Raw genomic sequence first — 20,495 nt, 5'->3', positions numbered from 1 at the left:
GTATCCCAAAAGAAAATCCTGGCGTTTCCATAGAAACGTTATTCGATTTAGAAAGAGATGTCATAGAACACACAGTATTTCATAACCCCGCAATTTCTATCTTATTTCGTCAATGTGAGGGAGCAAGGGATGCAGTAAAGATGGAATAGGTGCATCGGAAAGGAGATAGTCGTATCTCAAAAGAAAATCCTGTCGTTTCCATAGAAACGTTACTCGATTTAGAAGGAGATGTCATAGAACCCATAGTATTTCATAGCGACGCAATTTCTTTGTTAATTCGTCAATGGGAGGGAGTGAGGGATGCAGTAAAGAAGGAATAGTGCATCGGAAAGAAGATATCGTATCCCAAAAGAAAATCCTGTAGTTTCCATGTAAATGTTACCCAATTTCGAAGTTGAAGTCATAGAAGCCATAGTATTTCATAGCCCCGCAATTTCTGTGTTAATTCGTCAATGTGAGGGAGCGTGGGATGCAGTAAAGAGGGAATAGTGCATCGTAAAGGAGATAGTCGTATCCCAAAAGAAAATCCTGACGTTTCCATACTAACGTTACTCGATTTAGAAGGAGATGTCGTAGAACACATAGTGTTTCATAGCGACGCAATTCCTGTGTTAATTAGTTAATGTGAGGGAGCGAGTGATGCAGTAAAGAAGGAATAGTGCATCGGAAAGTAGATACTCGTATCCCAAAAGAAAATCCTGTCGTTTACACAGAAACGTTACTCGATTTAGAAGGAGATGTCATAGAACCCATAGTATTTCGTAGCGACGCAATTTCTGTGTTAATTCGTCAATGTGAGGGAGCGAGGGATACAGTAAAAAAGGAATAGTGCATCGGGAAGGAGATAGTCGTATCCCAAAAGAAAATCCTGTGGTTTCCATAGAAACGTTACTCGATTTAGAAGGAGAATTCATAGATCCCATAGTATTTCATGACGACACAATTTCTGTGTTAATTCGTGAATGTGAGGGAGCGAGGGATGCAGTAAAGAAGGAATAGTGCATCGGAAAGGAGATACATGTATCCCAAAAGAAAATCCTAACGTTTAGATATATGTTACCCTATTTAGAAGGGGAAGTCATAGAAGCCATAGTATTTCATAGCCCCGCTATTTCTTTTTTAAATCGTCAATGTGAGGGAGCGAGGGATGCAGTAAAGAAGGAATAGTGCATCGGAAAGGAAATACTCGTATCTCAAAAGAAATTGCTGTCGTTTCCATAGAAACGTTACTCGATTTAGAAGGAGATGTCATAGAACACATATTATTTAATAGCGACGCAATTTCTGTGTTAATTCGTCAATGGGAGGGAGCGAGGGATGCAGTAAAGATGGAATAGTGCATCGGGAAGGAGATAGTCGCATCCAAAGAGAAAATCCTGTCGTTTCCATAGAAACGTACTCGATTTCGTAGTAGAAGTCATAGAACCCATAGTAATTCATAGCGTCGCAATTTCTGTGTTAATTCCTCAATGGGAGGGAGCGACGGATGCAGTAAAAAAGGAATAGTGCATCGGAAAGGAGATACTCGTATCCCAAAAGAAAATCCTGTCGTTTCCATATAAATGTTACCCTATTTAGAAGGGGAATGCATTGAAGCCATAGTATTTCATAACTCCGCAATTTCTGTTTAATTCGTCAATGTGAGGGAGCGAGGGATGCAGTAAAGAAGGAATAGTGTATCGGAAAGGATATACTCGTATCTCAAAAGAAAATCCTGTCGCTTCCATAGAAACGTTACTCGATTTAGAAGGAGATGTCATAGAACACATATTATTTAATAGCGCCGCAATTTCTGTGTTAATTCGTCAATGTGAGGGAGCGAGGGATGCAGTAAAGATGGAATAGTGCATCGGAAAGGAGATAGTCGTATCCCATAAGAAAATCCTGTCGTTTCCATAGAAACGTTACTCGATTAAGAAGTAGATGTCATAGAACACATATTATTTAATAGCGACACAATTTCTGTGTTAATTCGTCAATGTGAGGGAGCGAGGGATGTAGTAAAGATGGAATAGTGCATCGGGAAAGAGAGAGACGTATCCCATAAGATAATCCTGTCGTTTCCATAGAAACGGTACTCGATTTAGAAGGAGATGTCATAGAACCATTAGTATTTCATAGCGACGCAATTTCTTTGTTAATTCGTCAATGGGAGGGAGTGAGGGATGCAGTAAAGAAGGAATAGTGCATCGGAAAGGAGATACTAGTATCCCAAAAGAAAATCCTGTCGTTTCCATAGAAACGTTACTCGATTTAGAAGGAGATGTCATAGAACACATATTATTTAATAGCGACGCAATTTCTGTGTTAATTCGTTAATGGGAGGGAGCGAGGGATGCAGTAAAGATGGAATAGTGCATCGGGAAGGAGATAGTCGTATCCAAATAGAAAATCCTCTCGATTACATTGAAACGTAATCGATTTCGAAGTAGAAGTCATAGAACCCATAGTAATTCATAGCGACGCAATTTATGTGTTAATTCGTCAATGTGAGGGAGCGAGGGATGCAGTTAAGATGGAATAGTGCATCGGAAAGGTGATAGTCGTCTCCCATAAGAAAATCCTAACGTTTCCATAGAAACGTTACTCGATTTAGAAGGAGATGTCATAGAACAGATATTATTTAATAGCGACGAAATTTCTGTGTTAATTCGTCAATTTGAGGGAGCGAGGGATGCAGTAAAGAAGGGATAGTGTATCGGAAAGGAGATACATGTATCCCAAAAGAAAATCCTGACGTTTAGATATATGTTAACCCTATTTAGAAGGGGCAGTCATAGAAGCCATAGTATTTCATTGCCCGGCAATTTCTTTTTTAATTCGTCAATGTGAGGGAGCGAGGTATGCAGTAAAGAAGGAATAGTGCATCGGAGAGGAAATACTCGTATCTCAAAAGAAAATGCTGTCGTTTCCATAGAAACGTTACTCGATTTAGAAGGAGATGTCATAGAACACATATTATTTAGTAGCGACGAAATTTCTGTGTTAATTCGTTAATGGGTGGGAGCGAGGGATGCAGTAAAGATGGAATAGTGCATCGGTTAGGAGATAGTCGTATCCAAATAGAAAATCCTCTCGTTTCCATTGAAACGTAATCGATTTCGAAGTAGAAGTCATAGAACCCATAGTAATTCATAGCGACGCAATTTCTGTGTTAATTCCTCAATGTGAGGGAGCGAGGGATGCAGTAAAAAAACAATAGTGCATCGGAAAAGAGATACTCGGATCCCAAAAGAAAATCCTGTCGTTTCCATATAAATGTTACCCTATTTAGAAGGGGAAGTCATAGAAGCCATAGTATTTCATAGCCCGGCAATTTCTTTTTTAATTCGTCAATGTGAGGGAGCGAGGGATGCAGTAAAGAAGGAATAGTGCATCGGAAAGGAAATACTCGTATCTCAAAAGAAAATGCTGTCGTTTCCATAGAAACGTTACTCGATTTAGATGGAGATGTCATAGAACACATATTATTTAATAGCGACACAATTTCTGTGTTAATTCGTCAATATGAGGGAGCGAGGGATGTAGTAAAGATGGAATAGTGCATCGGGAAGGAGATAGTCGTATCCCATAAGAAAATCCTGTCGTTTCCATAGAAACGTTACTCGATTTAGATGGAGATGTGATAGAACCCATATTATTTAATAGCGACACAATTTCTGTGTTAATTCGTCAATGTGAGGGAGCGAGGGATGTTGTAAAGATGGAATAGTGCATCGGGAAAGAGAGAGACGTATCCCATAAGATAATCCTGTCGTTTCCATAGAAACGGTACTCGATTTAGAAGGAGATGTCATAGAACCATTAGTATTTCATAGCGACGCAATTTCTTTGTTAATTCGTCAATGGGAGGGAGTGAGGGATGCAGTAAAGAAGGAATAGTGCATCGGAAAGGAGATACTAGTATCCCAAAAGAAAATCCTGTCGTTTCCATAGAAACGTTACTCGATTTAGAAGGAGATGTCATAGAACACATATTATTTAATAGCGACGCAATTTCTGTGTTAATTCGTTAATGGGAGGGAGCGAGGGATGCAGTAAAGATGGAATAGTGCATCGGGAAGGAGATAGTCGTATCCAAATAGAAAATCCTCTCGATTACATTGAAACGTAATCGATTTCGAAGTAGAAGTCATAGAACCCATAGTAATTCATAGCGACGCAATTTATGTGTTAATTCGTCAATGTGAGGGAGCGAGGGATGCAGTTAAGATGGAATAGTGCATCGGAAAGGTGATAGTCGTCTCCCATAAGAAAATCCTAACGTTTCCATAGAAACGTTACTCGATTTAGAAGGAGATGTCATAGAACAGATATTATTTAATAGCGACGAAATTTCTGTGTTAATTCGTCAATTTGAGGGAGCGAGGGATGCAGTAAAGAAGGGATAGTGTATCGGAAAGGAGATACATGTATCCCAAAAGAAAATCCTGACGTTTAGATATATGTTAACCCTATTTAGAAGGGGCAGTCATAGAAGCCATAGTATTTCATTGCCCGGCAATTTCTTTTTTAATTCGTCAATGTGAGAGAGCGAGGTATGCAGTAAAGAAGGAATAGTGCATCGGAAAGGAAATACTCGTATCTCAAAAGAAAATGCTGTCGTTTCCATAGAAACGTTACTCGATTTAGAAGGAGATGTCATAGAACACATATTATTTAGTAGCGACGAAATTTCTGTGTTAATTCGTTAATGGGTGGGAGCGAGGGATGCAGTAAAGATGGAATAGTGCATCGGGAAGGAGATAGTCGTATCCAAATAGAAAATCCTCTCGTTTCCATTGAAACGTAATCGATTTCGAAGTAGAAGTCATAGAACCCATAGTAATTCATAGCGACGCAATTTCTGTGTTAATTCCTCAATGTGAGGGAGCGAGGGATGCAGTAAAAAAACAATAGTGCATCGGAAAAGAGATACTCGGATCCCAAAAGAAAATCCTGTCGTTTCCATATAAATGTTACCCTATTTAGAAGGGGAAGTCATAGAAGCCATAGTATTTCATAGCCCGGCAATTTCTTTTTTAATTCGTCAATGTGAGGGAGCGAGGGATGCAGTAAAGAAGGAATAGTGCATCGGAAAGGAAATACTCGTATCTCAAAAGAAAATGCTGTCGTTTCCATAGAAACGTTACTCGATTTAGATGGAGATGTCATAGAACACATATTATTTAATAGCGACACAATTTCTGTGTTAATTCGTCAATATGAGGGAGCGAGGGATGTAGTAAAGATGGAATAGTGCATCGGGAAGGAGATAGTCGTATCCCATAAGAAAATCCTGTCGTTTCCATAGAAACGTTACTCGATTTAGATGGAGATGTGATAGAACCCATATTATTTAATAGCGACACAATTTCTGTGTTAATTCGTCAATGTGAGGGAGCGAGGGATGTAGTAAAGATGGAATAGTGCATCGGGAAAGAGAGAGACGTATCCCATAAGATAATCCTGTCGTTTCCATAGAAACGGTACTCGATTTAGAAGGAGATGTCATAGAACCATTAGTATTTCATAGCGACGCAATTTCTTTGTTAATTCGTCAATGGGAGGGAGTGAGGGATGCAGTAAAGAAGGAATAGTGCATCGGAAAGGAGATACTAGTATCCCAAAAGATAATCCTGTCGTTTCCATAGAAACGTTACTCGATTTAGAAGGAGATGTCATAGAACACATATTATTTAATAGCGACGCAATTTCTGTGTTAATTCGTTAATGGGAGGGAGCGAGGGATGCAGTAAAGATGGAATAGTGCATCGGGAAGGAGATAGTCGTATCCAAATAGAAAATCCTCTCGATTACATTGAAACGTAATCGATTTCGAAGTAGAAGTCATAGAACCCATAGTAATTCATAGCGACGCAATTTATGTGTTAATTCGTCAATGTGAGGGAGCGAGGGATGCAGTTAAGATGGAATAGTGCATCGGAAAGGTGATAGTCGTCTCCCATAAGAAAATCCTAACGTTTCCATAGAAACGTTACTCGATTTAGAAGGAGATGTCATAGAACAGATATTATTTAATAGCGACGAAATTTCTGTGTTAATTCGTCAATTTGAGGGAGCGAGGGATGCAGTAAAGAAGGGATAGTGTATCGGAAAGGAGATACATGTATCCCAAAAGAAAATCCTGACGTTTAGATATATGTTAACCCTATTTAGAAGGGGCAGTCATAGAAGCCATAGTATTTCATTGCCCGGCAATTTCTTTTTTAATTCGTCAATGTGAGGGAGCGAGGTATGCAGTAAAGAAGGAATAGTGCATCGGAAAGGAAATACTCGTATCTCAAAAGAAAATGCTGTCGTTTCCATAGAAACGTTACTCGATTTAGAAGGAGATGTCATAGAACACATATTATTTAGTAGCGACGAAATTTTTGTGTTAATTCGTTAATGGGTGGGAGCGAGGGATGCAGTAAAGATGGAATAGTGCATCGGGAAGGAGATAGTCGTATCCAAATAGAAAATCCTCTCGTTTCCATTGAAACGTAATCGATTTCGAAGTAGAAGTCATAGAACCCATAGTAATTCATAGCGACGCAATTTCTGTGTTAATTCCTCAATGTGAGGGAGCGAGGGATGCAGTAAAAAAACAATAGTGCATCGGAAAAGAGATACTCGGATCCCAAAAGAAAATCCTGTCGTTTCCATATAAATGTTACCCTATTTAGAAGGGGAAGTCATAGAAGCCATAGTATTTCATAGCCCGGCAATTTCTTTTTTAATTCGTCAATGTGAGGGAGCGAGGGATGCAGTAAAGAAGGAATAGTGCATCGGAAAGGAAATACTCGTATCTCAAAAGAAAATGCTGTCGTTTCCATAGAAACGTTACTCGATTTAGATGGAGATGTCATAGAACACATATTATTTAATAGCGACACAATTTCTGTGTTAATTCGTCAATATGAGGGAGCGAGGGATGTAGTAAAGATGGAATAGTGCATCGGGAAGGAGATAGTCGTATCCCATAAGAAAATCCTGTCGTTTCCATAGAAACGTTACTCGATTTAGATGGAGATGTGATAGAACCCATATTATTTAATAGCGACACAATTTCTGTGTTAATTCGTCAATGTGAGGGAGCGAGGGATGTAGTAAAGATGGAATAGTGCATCGGGAAAGAGAGAGACGTATCCCATAAGATAATCCTGTCGTTTCCACAGAAACGGTACTCGATTTAGAAGGAGATGTCATAGAACCATTAGTATTTCATAGCGACGCAATTTCTTTGTTAATTCGTCAATGGGAGGGAGTGAGGGATGCAGTAAAGAAGGAATAGTGCATCGGAAAGGAGATACTAGTATCCCAAAAGAAAATCCTGTCGTTTCCATAGAAACGTTACTCGATTTAGAAGGAGATGTCACAGAACACATATTATTTAATAGCGACGCAATTTCTGTGTTAATTCGTTAATGGGAGGGAGCGAGGGATGCAGTAAAGATGGAATAGTGCATCGGGAAGGAGATAGTCGTATCCCATAAGAAAATCCTGTCGTTTCCATAGAAACGTTACTCGATTTAGATGGAGATGTGATAGAACCCATAGTATTTCATAGCGACGCAATTTCTTTGTTAATTCGTCAATGGGAGGGAGCGAGGGATGCAGTAAAGAAGGAATAGTGCATCGGAAAGGAGATACTAGTATCCCAAAAGAAAATCCTGTCGTTTCCATAGAAACGTTACTCGATTTAGAAGGAGATGTCATAGAACACATATTATTTAGTAGCGACGCAATTTCTGTTTTAATTCGTTAATGGGTGGGAGCGAGGGATGCAGTAAAGATGGAATAGTGCATCGGGAAGGAGATAGTCGTATCCAAATAGAAAATCCTCTCGTTTCCATTGAAACGTAATCGATTTCGAAGTAGAAGTCATAGAACCCATAGTAATTCATAGCGACGCAATTTCTGTGTTAATTCCTCAATGTGAGGGAGCGAGGGATGCAGTAAAAAAACAATAGTGCATCGGAAAAGAGATACTCGGATCCCAAAAGAAAATCCTGTCGTTTCCATATAAATGTTACCCTATTTAGAAGGGGAAGTCATAGAAGCCATAGTATTTCATAGCCCGGCAATTTCTTTTTTAATTCGTCAATGTGAGGGAGCGAGGGATGCAGTAAAGAAGGAATAGTGCATCGGAAAGGAAATACTCGTATCTCAAAAGAAAATGCTGTCGTTTCCATAGAAACGTTACTCGATTTAGATGGAGATGTCATAGAACACATATTATTTAATAGCGACACAATTTCTGTGTTAATTCGTCAATATGAGGGAGCGAGGGATGTAGTAAAGATGGAATAGTGCATCGGGAAGGAGATAGTCGTATCCCATAAGAAAATCCTGTCGTTTCCATAGAAACGTTACTCGATTTAGATGGAGATGTGATAGAACCCATATTATTTAATAGCGACACAATTTCTGTGTTAATTCGTCAATGTGAGGGAGCGAGGGATGTAGTAAAGATGGAATAGTGCATCGGGAAAGAGAGAGACGTATCCCATAAGATAATCCTGTCGTTTCCATAGAAACGGTACTCGATTTAGAAGGAGATGTCATAGAACCATTAGTATTTCATAGCGACGCAATTTCTTTGTTAATTCGTCAATGGGAGGGAGTGAGGGATGCAGTAAAGAAGGAATAGTGCATCGGAAAGGAGATACTAGTATCCCAAAAGAAAATCCTGTCGTTTCCATAGAAACGTTACTCGATTTAGAAGGAGATGTCATAGAACACATATTATTTAATAGCGACGCAATTTCTGTGTTAATTCGTTAATGGGAGGGAGCGAGGGATGCAGTAAAGATGGAATAGTGCATCGGGAAGGAGATAGTCGTATCCAAATAGAAAATCCTCTCGATTACATTGAAACGTAATCGATTTCGAAGTAGAAGTCATAGAACCCATAGTAATTCATAGCGACGCAATTTATGTGTTAATTCGTCAATGTGAGGGAGCGAGGGATGCAGTTAAGATGGAATAGTGCATCGGAAAGGTGATAGTCGTCTCCCATAAGAAAATCCTAACGTTTCCATAGAAACGTTACTCGATTTAGAAGGAGATGTCATAGAACAGATATTATTTAATAGCGACGAAATTTCTGTGTTAATTCGTCAATTTGAGGGAGCGAGGGATGCAGTAAAGAAGGGATAGTGTATCGGAAAGGAGATACATGTATCCCAAAAGAAAATCCTGACGTTTAGATATATGTTAACCCTATTTAGAAGGGGCAGTCATAGAAGCCATAGTATTTCATTGCCCGGCAATTTCTTTTTTAATTCGTCAATGTGAGGGAGCGAGGTATGCAGTAAAGAAGGAATAGTGCATCGGAAAGGAAATACTCGTATCTCAAAAGAAAATGCTGTCGTTTCCATAGAAACGTTACTCGATTTAGAAGGAGATGTCATAGAACACATATTATTTAGTAGCGACGAAATTTCTGTGTTAATTCGTTAATGGGTGGGAGCGAGGGATGCAGTAAAGATGGAATAGTGCATCGGGAAGGAGATAGTCGTATCCAAATAGAAAATCCTCTCGTTTCCATTGAAACGTAATCGATTTCGAAGTAGAAGTCATAGAACCCATAGTAATTCATAGCGACGCAATTTCTGTGTTAATTCCTCAATGTGAGGGAGCGAGGGATGCAGTAAAAAAACAATAGTGCATCGGAAAAGAGATACTCGGATCCCAAAAGAAAATCCTGTCGTTTCCATATAAATGTTACCCTATTTAGAAGGGGAAGTCATAGAAGCCATAGTATTTTATAGCCCGGCAATTTCTTTTTTAATTCGTCAATGTGAGGGAGCGAGGGATGCAGTAAAGAAGGAATAGTGCATCGGAAAGGAAATACTCGTATCTCAAAAGAAAATGCTGTCGTTTCCATAGAAACGTTACTCGATTTAGATGGAGATGTCATAGAACACATATTATTTAATAGCGACACAATTTCTGTGTTAATTCGTCAATGTGAGGGAGCGAGGGATGTAGTAAAGATGGAATAGTGCATCGGGAAGGAGATAGTCGTATCCCATAAGAAAATCCTGTCGTTTCCATAGAAACGTTACTCGATTTAGATGGAGATGTGATAGAACACATAGTATTTCATAGCGACGCAATTTCTTTGTTAATTCGTCAATGGGAGGGAGCGAGGGATGCAGTAAAGAAGGAATAGTGCATCGGAAAGGAGATACTAGTATCCCAAAAGAAAATCCTGTCGTTTCCATAGAAACGTTACTCGATTTAGAAGGAGATGTCATAGAACACATATTATTTAGTAGCGACGCAATTTCTGTTTTAATTCGTTAATGGGTGGGAGCGAGGGATGCAGTAAAGATGGAATAGTGCATCGGGAAGGAGATAGTCGTATCCAAATAGAAAATCCTCTCGTTTCCATTGAAACGTAATCGATTTCGAAGTAGAAGTCATAGAACCCATAGTAATTCATAGCGACGCAATTTCTGTGTTAATTCCTCAATGTGAGGGAGCGAGGGATGCAGTAAAAAAACAATAGTGCATCGGGAAGGAGATACTCGGATCCCAAAAGAAAATCCTGTCGTTTCCATATAAATGTTACCCTATTTAGAAGGGGAAGTCATAGAAGCCATAGTATTTCATAGCCCGGCAATTTCTTTTTTAATTCGTCAATGTGAGGGAGCGAGGGATGCAGTAAAGAAGGAATAGTGCATCGGAAAGGAAATACTCGTATCTCAAAAGAAAATGCTGTCGTTTCCATAGAAACGTTACTCGATTTAGAAGGAGATGTCATAGAACCCATAGTATTTCCTAGCGACGCAATTTCTGTGTTAATTCGTCAATGGGATGGAGCGAGGGATGCAGTAAAGATGGAATAGTGCATCGGGAAGGAGATAGTCGTATCCAAAAAGAAAATCCTGTCGTTTCCATAGAACCGTACTCGATTTCGTAGTAGAAGTCATAGAACCCATAGTAATTCATAGCGACGCAATTTCTGTGTTAATTCCTCAATGGGAGGGAGCGAGGGATGCAGTAAAAAAGGAATAGTGCATCGGAGAGGAGATACTCGTATCCCAAAAGAAAATCCTGTCGTTTCCATATAAATGTTACCCTATTTAGAAGGGGAAGGCATTGAAGCCATAGTATTTCATAGCCCCGCAATTTCTGTGTTAATTCGTCAATGTGAGGGAGCGAGGGATGCAGTTAAGAAGGAATAGTGTATCGGAAGGATATACTCGTATCTCAAAAGAAAATCCTGTCGCTTCCATAGAAACGTTACTCGATTTAGAAGGAGATGTCATAGAACACATATTATTTAATAGCGACGCAATTTCTGTGTTAATTCGTCAATGTGAGGGAGCGAGGGATGCAGTAAAGATGGAATAGTGCATCGGAAAGGAGATAGCCGTATCCCATAAGAAAATCCTGTCGTTTCCATAGAAACGTTACTCGATTAAGAAGGAGATGTCATAGAACCCATAGTATTTCCTAGCGACGCAATTTCTTTGTTAATTCGTCAATGGGAGGGAGCGAGGGATGCAGTAAAGAAGGAATAGTGCATCGGAAAGGAGATACTAGTATCCGAAAAGAAAATCCTGTCGTTTCCATAGAAACGTTACTCCATTTAGAAGGAGATGTCATAGAACACATATTATTTAATAGCGACGCAATTTCTGTGTTAATTCGTCAATGGGAGGGAGCGAGGGATGCAGTAAAGAAGGAATAGTGCATCGGAAAGGAGATACTAGTATCCGAAAAGAAAATCCTGTCGTTTCCATAGAAACGTTACTCCATTTAGAAGGAGATGTCATAGAACACATATTATTTAATAGCGACGCAATTTCTGTGTTAATTCGTCAATGTGAGGGAGCGAGGGATGCAGTAAAGATGGAATAGTGCATCGGAAAGGAGATAGTCGTATCCCATAAGAAAATCCTGTCGTTTCCATATAAATGTTACTCGATTAAGTAGGAGATGTCATAGAACCCATAGTATTTAATAGCGATGCAATTCTTTGTTAATTCGTCAATGGGAGGCAGCGAGGGATGCAGTTATGATGGAATAGTGCATCGGGAAGGAGATAGTCGAATCCAAAAAGAAAATCCTGTCGTTTCCACAGAAACGTACTCGATTTTTAAGTAGAAGTCATAGAACCCATAGTAATTCATAGCGACGCAATTTCTGTGTTAATTCGTCAATTTGAGGGACCGAGGGATGCAGTAAAAAAGGAATAGTGCATCGGAAAGGAGATACTAGTATCCCAAAAGAAAATCCTGTCGTTTCCATATAAATGTTACCCGATTTAGAAGGGGAAAACATAGAAGCCATAGTATTTCATAGCCCCGCAATTTCTGTGTTAATTCGTCAATGTGAGGGAGCGAGGGATGCAGTAAAGTAGGAATTGTGCATCGGAAAGGAAATACTCGTATCTCAAAAGAAAATCCTGTCGTTTCCATAGAAACGTTATTCGATTTAGAAAGAGATGTCATTGAACACACAGTATTTCATAACCCCGCAATTTCTGTCTTATTTCGTCAATGTGAGGGAGCAAGGGATGCAGTAAAGATGGAATAGGTGCATCGGAAAGGAGATAGTCGTATCTCAAAAGAAAATCCTGTCGTTTCCATAGAAACGTTACTCGATTTAGATGGAGATGTCATAGAACACATATTATTTAATAGCGACACAATTTCTGTGTTAATTCGTCAATGTGACGGAGCGAGGGATGTAGTAAAGATGGAAAAGTGCATCGGGAAGGAGATAGTCGTATCCCATAAGAAAATCCTGTCGTTTCCATAGAAACGTTACTCGATTTAGATGGAGATGTGATAGAACCCATAGTATTTCATAGCGACGCAATTTCTTTGTTAATTCGTCAATGGGAGGGAGCGAGGGATGCAGTAAAGAAGGAATAGTGCATCGGAAAGGAGATACTAGTATCCCAAAAGAAAATCCTGTCGTTTCCATAGAAACGTTACTCGATTTAGAAGGAGATGTCATAGAACACATATTATTTAGTAGCGACGCAATTTCTGTGTTAATTCGTTAATGGGTGGGAGCGAGGGATGCAGTAAAGATGGAATAGTGCATCGGGAAGGAGATAGTCGTATCCAAATAGAAAATCCTCTCGTTTCCATTGAAACGTAATCGATTTCGAAGTAGAAGTCATAGAACCCATAGTAATTCATAGCGACGCAATTTCTGTATTAATTCCTCAATGTGAGGGAGCGAGGGATGCAGTAAAAAAGCAATAGTGCATCGGGAAGGAGATACTCGGATCCCTAAAGAAAATCCTGTCGTTTCCATATAAATGTTACCCTATTTAGAAGGGGAAGAAAGAGAAGCCATAGTATTTCATAGCCCGGCAATTTCTTTTTTAATTCGTCAATGTGAGGGAGCGAGGGATGCAGTAAAGAAGGAATAGTGCATCGGAAAGGAAATACTCGTATCTCAAAAGAAAATGCTGTCGTTTCCATAGAAACGTTACTCGATTTAGAAGGAGATGTCATAGAACACATATTATTTAATAGCGACGCAATTTCTGTGTTAATTCGTCAATGGGATGGAGCGAGGGATGCAGTAAAGATGGAATAGTGCATCGGGAAGGAGATAGTCGTATCCCAAAAGAAAATCCTGTCGTTTCCATATAAATGTTACCCTATTTAGAAGGGGAAGGCATTGAAGCCATAGTATTTCATAGCCCCGCAATTTCTGTGTTAATTCGTCAATGTGAGGGAGCGAGGGATGCAGTAAAGAAGGAATAGTGTATCGGAAGGATATACTCGTATCTTAAAAGAAAATCCTGTCGCTTCCATAGAAACGTTACTCGATTTAGAAGGAGATGTCATAGAACACATATTTTTTAATAGCGACGCAATTTCTGTGTTAATTCGTCAATGTGAGGGAGCGAGGGATGCAGTAAAGATGGAATAGTGCATCGGAAAGGAGATAGTCGTATCCCATAAGAAAATCCTGTCGTTTCCATATAAATGTTACTCGATTAAGTAGGAGATGTCATAGAACCCATAGTATTTAATAGCGATGCAATTCTTTGTTAGTTCGTCAATGGGAGGCAGCGAGGGATGCAGTTATGATGGAATAGTGCATCGGGAAGGAGATAGTCGAATCCAAAAAGAAAATCCTGTCGTTTCCACAGAAACGTACTCGGTTTCGAAGTAGAAGTCATAGAACCCATAGTAATTCATAGCGACGCAATTTCTGTGTTAATTCGTCAATGTGAGGGACCGAGGGATGCAGTAAAAAAGGAATAGTGCATCGGAAAGGAGATACTAGTATCCCAAAAGAAAATCCTGTCGTTTCCATATAAATGTTACCCGATTTAGAATGGGAAAACATAGAAGCCATAGTATTTCATAGCCCCGCAATTTCTGTGTTAATTCGTCAATGTGAGGGAGCGAGGGATGCAGTAAAGTAGGAATTGTGCATCGGAAAGGAAATACTCGTATCTCAAAAGAAAATCCTGTCGTTTCCATAGAAACGTTATTCGATTTAGAAAGAGATGTCATTGAACACACAGTATTTCATAACCCCGCAATTTCTGTCTTATTTCGTCAATGTGAGGGAGCAAGGGATGCAGTAAAGATGGAATAAGTGCATCGGAAAGGAGATAGTCGTATCTCAAAAGAAAATCCTGTCGTTTCCATAGAAACGTTACTCGATTTAGATGGAGATGTCATAGAACACATATTATTTAATAGCGACACAATTTCTGTGTTAATTCGTCAATGTGAGGGAGCGAGGGATATAGTAAAGATGGAATAGTGCATCGGGAAGGAGATAGTCGTATCCCATAAGAAATCCTGTCGTTTCCATAGAAACGTTACTCGATTTAGATGGAGATGTGATAGAACCCATAGTATTTCATAGCGACGCAATTTCTTTGTTAATTCGTCAATGGGAGGGAGCGAGGTATGCAGTAAAGAAGGAATAGTGCATCGGAAAGGAGATACTCGTATCTCAAAAGAAAATGCTGTCGTTTCCATAGAAACGTTACTCGATTTAGAAGGAGATGTCATAGAACACATATTATTTAATAGCGACGCAATTTCTGTGTTAATTCGTCAATGGGATGGAGCGAGGGATGCAGTAAAGATGGAATAGTGCATCGGGAAGGAGATAGTCGTATCCAAATAGAAAATCCTCTCGTTTCCATTGAAACGTAATCGATTTCGAAGTAGAAGTCATAGAACCCATAGTAATTCATAGCGACGCAATTTCTGTGTTAATTCCTCAATGTGAGGAGCGAGGGATGCAGTAAAAAAGCAATAGTGCATCGGGAAGGAGATACTCGGATCCCAAAAGAAAATCCTGTCGTTTCCATATAAATGTTACCCTATTTAGAAGGGGAAGAAATAGAAGCCATAGTATTTCATAGCCCGGCAATTTCTTTTTTAATTCGTCAATGTGAGGGAGCGAGGGATGCAGTAAAGAAGGAATAGTGCATCGGAAAGGAAATACTCGTATCTCAAAAGAAAATGCTGTCGTTTCCATAGAAACGTTACTCGATTTAGAAGGAGATGTCATAGAACACATATTATTTAATAGCGACGCAATTTCTGTGTTAATTCGTCAATGGGATGGAGCGAGGGATGCAGTAAAGATGGAATAGTGCATCGGGAAGGAGATAGTCGTATCCCAAAAGAAAATCCTGTCGTTTCCATATAAATGTTACCCTATTTAGAAGGGGAAGGCATTGAAGCCATAGTATTTCATAGCCCCGCAATTTCTGTGTTAATTCGTCAATGTGAGGGAGCGAGGGATGCAGTAAAGATGGAATAGTGCATCGGAAAGGAGATAGTCGTATCCCATAAGAAAATCCTGTCGTTTCCATATAAATGTTACTCGATTAAGTAGGAGATGTCATAGAACCCATAGTATTTAATAGCGATGCAATTCTTTGTTAGTTCGTCAATGGGAGGCAGCGAGGGATGCAGTTATGATGGAATAGTGCATCGGGAAGGAGATAGTCGAATCCAAAAAGAAAATCCTGTCGTTTCCACAGAAACGTACTCGGTTTCGAAGTAGAAGTCATAGAACCCATAGTAATTCATAGCGACGCAATTTCTGTGTTAATTCGTCAATGTGAGGGACCGAGGGATGCAGTAAAAAAGGAATAGTGCATCGGAAAGGAGATACTAGTATCCCAAAAGAAAATCCTGTCGTTTCCATATAAATGTTACCCGATTTAGAAGGGGAAAACATAGAAGCCATAGTATTTCATAGCCCCGCAATTTCTGTGTTAATTCGTCAATGTGAGGGAGCGAGGGATGCAGTAAAGTAGGAATTGTGCATCGGAAAGGAAATACTCGTATCTCAAAAGAAAATCCTGTCGTTTCCATAGAAACGTTATTCGATTTAGAAAGAGATGTCATTGAACACACAGTATTTCATAAACCCGCAATTTCTGTCTTATTTCGTCAATGTGAGGGAGCAAGGGATGCAGTAAAGATGGAATAAGTGCATCGGAAAGGAGATAGTCGTATCTCAAAAGAAAATCCTGTCGTTTCCATAGAAACGTTACTCGATTTAGATGGAGATGTGATAGAACCCATAGTATTTCATAGCGACGCAATTTCTTTGTTAATTCGTCAATGGGAGGGAGCGAGGTATGCAGTAAAGAAGGAATAGTGCATCGGAAAGGAGATACTCGTATCCCAAAAGAAAATCCTGTCGTTTCCATAGAAACGTTACTCGATTTAGAAGGAGATGTCATAGAACACATATAATTTAATAGCGACGCAATTTCTGTGTTAATTCGTCAATGGGAATGAGCGAGCGAAGCAGTAAAGATGGAATAGTGCATCGGGTAGGAGAGAGTCGTATCCAAAAAGAAAATCCTCTCGTTTCCATAGAAACGTAATCGATTTCGAAGTAGAAGTCATAGAACCCATAGTAATTCATAGCGACACAATTTCTGTGTTAATTCCTCAATGTGAGGGAGCGAGGGATGCAGTAAAATAGGAATAGTGCATCGGAAAGGAGATACTCGTATCCCAAAAGAAAATCCTGTCGTTTCGATAAAAATGTTACCCTATTTAGAAGGGGAACTCATTGAAGCCATAGTATTTCATAGCCCCGCAATTTCTGTGTTAATTCGTCAATGTGAGGGAGCGAGGGATGCAGTAAAGAAGGAATAGTGCATCGGAAAGGAAATACTCGTATCTCAAAAGAAAATCCTGTCGTTTCCATAGAAACGTTACTCGATTTAGAAGGAGATGTCATAGAACCCATAGTATTTCATAGCGACGCAATTTCTTTGTTAATTCGTCAATGGGAGGGAGTGAGGGATGCAGTAAAGAAGGAATAGTGCATCGGAAAGAAGATATCGTATCCCAAAAGAAAATCCTTTCGTTTCCATGTAAATGTTACCCAATTTCGAAGTTGAAGTCATAGAAGCCATAGTATTTCATAGCCCCGCAATTTCTGTGTTAATTCGTCAATGTGAGGGAGCGTGGGATGCAGTAAAGAGGGAATAGTGCATCGTAAAGGAGATAGTCGTATCCCAAAAGAAAATCCTGTCGTTTCCATAGAAACGTTACTCGATTAAGAAGGAGATGTCATAGAACCCATAGTATTTCCTAGCGACGCAATTTCTTTGTTAATTCGTCAATGGGAGGGAGCGAGGGATGCAGTAAAGAAGGAATAGTGCATCGGAAAGGAGATACTAGTATCCCAAAAGAAAATCCTGTCGTTTCCATAGAAACGTTACTCGATTTAGAAGGAGATGTCATAGAACACATATTATTAAATAGCGACGCAATTTCTGTGTTAATTCGTTAATGGGAGGGCGCGAGGGATGCAGTAAAGATGGAATAGTGCATCGGGAAGGAGATAGTCGTATCCAAATAGAAAATCCTCTCGTTTCCATTGAAACGTAATCGATTTCGAAGTAGAAGTCATAGAACCCATAGTAATTCATAGCGACGTAATTTCTGTGTTAATTCCTCAATGTGAGGGAGCGAGGGATGCAGTAAAAAAGCAATAGTGCATCGGAAAGGAGATACTCGGATCCCAAAAGAAAATCCTGTCGTTTCCATATAAATGTTACCCTATTTAGAAGGGGAAGTCATAGAAGCCGTAGTATTTCATAGCCCGGCAATTTCTTTTTTAATTCGTCAATGTGAGGGAGCGAGGGATGCAGTAAAGAAGGAATAGTGCATCGGAAAGGAAATACTCGTATCTCAAAAGAAAATGCTGTCGTTTCCATAGAAACGTTACTCGATTTAGAAGGAGATGTCATAGAACACATATTATTTAATAGCGACGCAATTTCTGTGTTAATTCGTCAATGGGAGGGAGCGAGGGATGCAGTAAAGATGGAATAGTGCATCGGGAAGGAGATAGTCGTATCCAAAAAGAAAATCCTGTCGTTTCCATAGAAACGTACTCGATTTCGTAGTAGAAGTCATAGAACACATAGTAATTCATAGCGACGCAATTTCTGTGTTAATTCCTCAATGTGAGGGAGCGAGGGATGCAGTAAAAAAGGAATAGTGCATCGGAGAGGAGATACTCGTATCCCAAAAGAAAATCCTGTCGTTTCCATATAAATGTTACCCTATTTAGAAGGGGAAGGCATTGAAGCCATAGTATTTCATAGCCCCGCAATTTCTGTGTTAATTCGTCAATGTGAGGGAGCGAGGGATGCAGTAAAGAAGGAATAGTGTATCGGAAAGGATATACTTGTATCTCAAAAGAAAATCCTGTCGCTTCCATAGAAACGTTACTCGATTTAGAAGGAGATGTCATAGAACACATATTATTTAATAGCGACGCAATTTCTGTGTTAATTCGTCAATGTGAGGGAGCGAGGGATGCAGTAAAGATGGAATAGTGCATCGGAAAGGAGATAGTCGTATCCCATAAGAAAATCCTGTCGTTTCCATAGAAACGTTACTCGATTAAGAAGGAGATGTCATAGAACCCATAGTATTTCCTAGCGACGTGATTTCTTTGTTAATTCGTCAATGGGAGGGAGCGAGGGATGCAGTAAAGAAGGAATAGTGCATCGGAAAGGAGATACTAGTATCCGAAAAGAAAATCCTGTCGTTTCCATAGAAACGTTACTCGATTTAGAAGGAGATGTCATAGAACACATATTATTTAATAGCGACGCAATTTCTGTGTTAATTCGTTAATGGGAGGGAGCGAGGGATGCAGTAAAGATGGAATAGTGCATCGGGAAGGAGATAGTCGTATCCAAATAGAAAATCCTCTCGTTTCCATTGAAACGTAATCGATTTCGAAGTAGAAGTCATAGAACCCATAGTAATTCATAGCGACGCAATTTCTGTGTTAATTCCTCAATGTGAGGGAGCGAGGGATGCAGTAAAAAAGCAATAGTGCATCGGAAAGGAGATACTCGGATCCCAAAAGAAAATCCTGCCGTTTCCATATAAATGTTACCCTATTTAGAAGGGGAAGTCATAGAAGCCATAGTATTTCATAGCCTCGCAATTTCTGTGTTAATTCGTCAATGTGAGTGAGCGAGGGATGCAGTTAAGAGGGTATAGTGCATCGGAAAGGAAATACACGTATCTCAAAAGAAAATCCTGTCGTTTCCATAGAAACGTTACACGATTTAGACGGAGATGTCATAGAACACACATTATTTAATAGCGACGCAAGTTCTGTGTTAATTCGTCAATGTGAGGGAGCGAGGGATGCAGTAAAGACGGAATAGTGCATCGGGAAGGAGATAGTCGTATCCCATAAGAAAATCCTGTCGTTTCCATAGAAACGTTACACGATTCAGAAGGAGATGTCATAGAACCCATAGTATTTCATAGCGACGCAATTTCTGTGTTATTTCGTCAATGGGAGGGAGTGAGGGATGCAGTAAAGAAGGAATAGTGTATCGGAAAGTAAATACTCGTATCTCAAAAGAAAATCCTGTCGTTTCCATAGAAACGTTACACGATTTAGAAGGAGATGTCATAGAACACATATTATTTAATAGCGATGCAATTTCTGTGTTAATTCGTCAATGTGAGGGAGCGAGGGATGCAGTAAAGAAGGAATAGTGCATCGGAAAGGAAATACTCGTATCTCAAAAGAAAATCCTGTCGTTTCCATAGAAACGTTACACGATTTAGACGGAGATGTCATAGAACACACATTATTTAATAGCGACGCAAGTTCTGTGTTAATTCGTCAATGTGAGGGAGCGAGGGATGCAGTAAAGACGGAATAGTGCATCGGGAAGGAGATAGTCGTATCCCATAAGAAAATCCTGTCGTTTCCATAGAAACGTTACACGATTCAGAAGGAGATGTCATAGAACCCATAGTATTTCATAGCGACGCAATTTCTGTGTTATTTCGTCAATGGGAGGGAGTGAGGGATGCAGTAAAGAAGGAATAGTGTATCGGAAAGGAAATACTCGTATCTCAAAAGAAAATCCTGTCGTTTCCATAGAAACGTTACACGATTTAGAAGGAGATGTCATAGAACACATATTATTTAATAGCGATGCAATTTCTGTGTTAATTCGTCAATGTGAGGGAGCGAGG

The sequence above is a fragment of the Schistocerca nitens genome, chromosome 6, assembly GCF_023898315.1.
Source record: "Schistocerca nitens isolate TAMUIC-IGC-003100 chromosome 6, iqSchNite1.1, whole genome shotgun sequence".
NCBI lineage: Eukaryota > Metazoa > Arthropoda > Insecta > Orthoptera > Acrididae > Schistocerca > Schistocerca nitens.
This window is presented reverse-complemented; position numbering follows the sequence as displayed.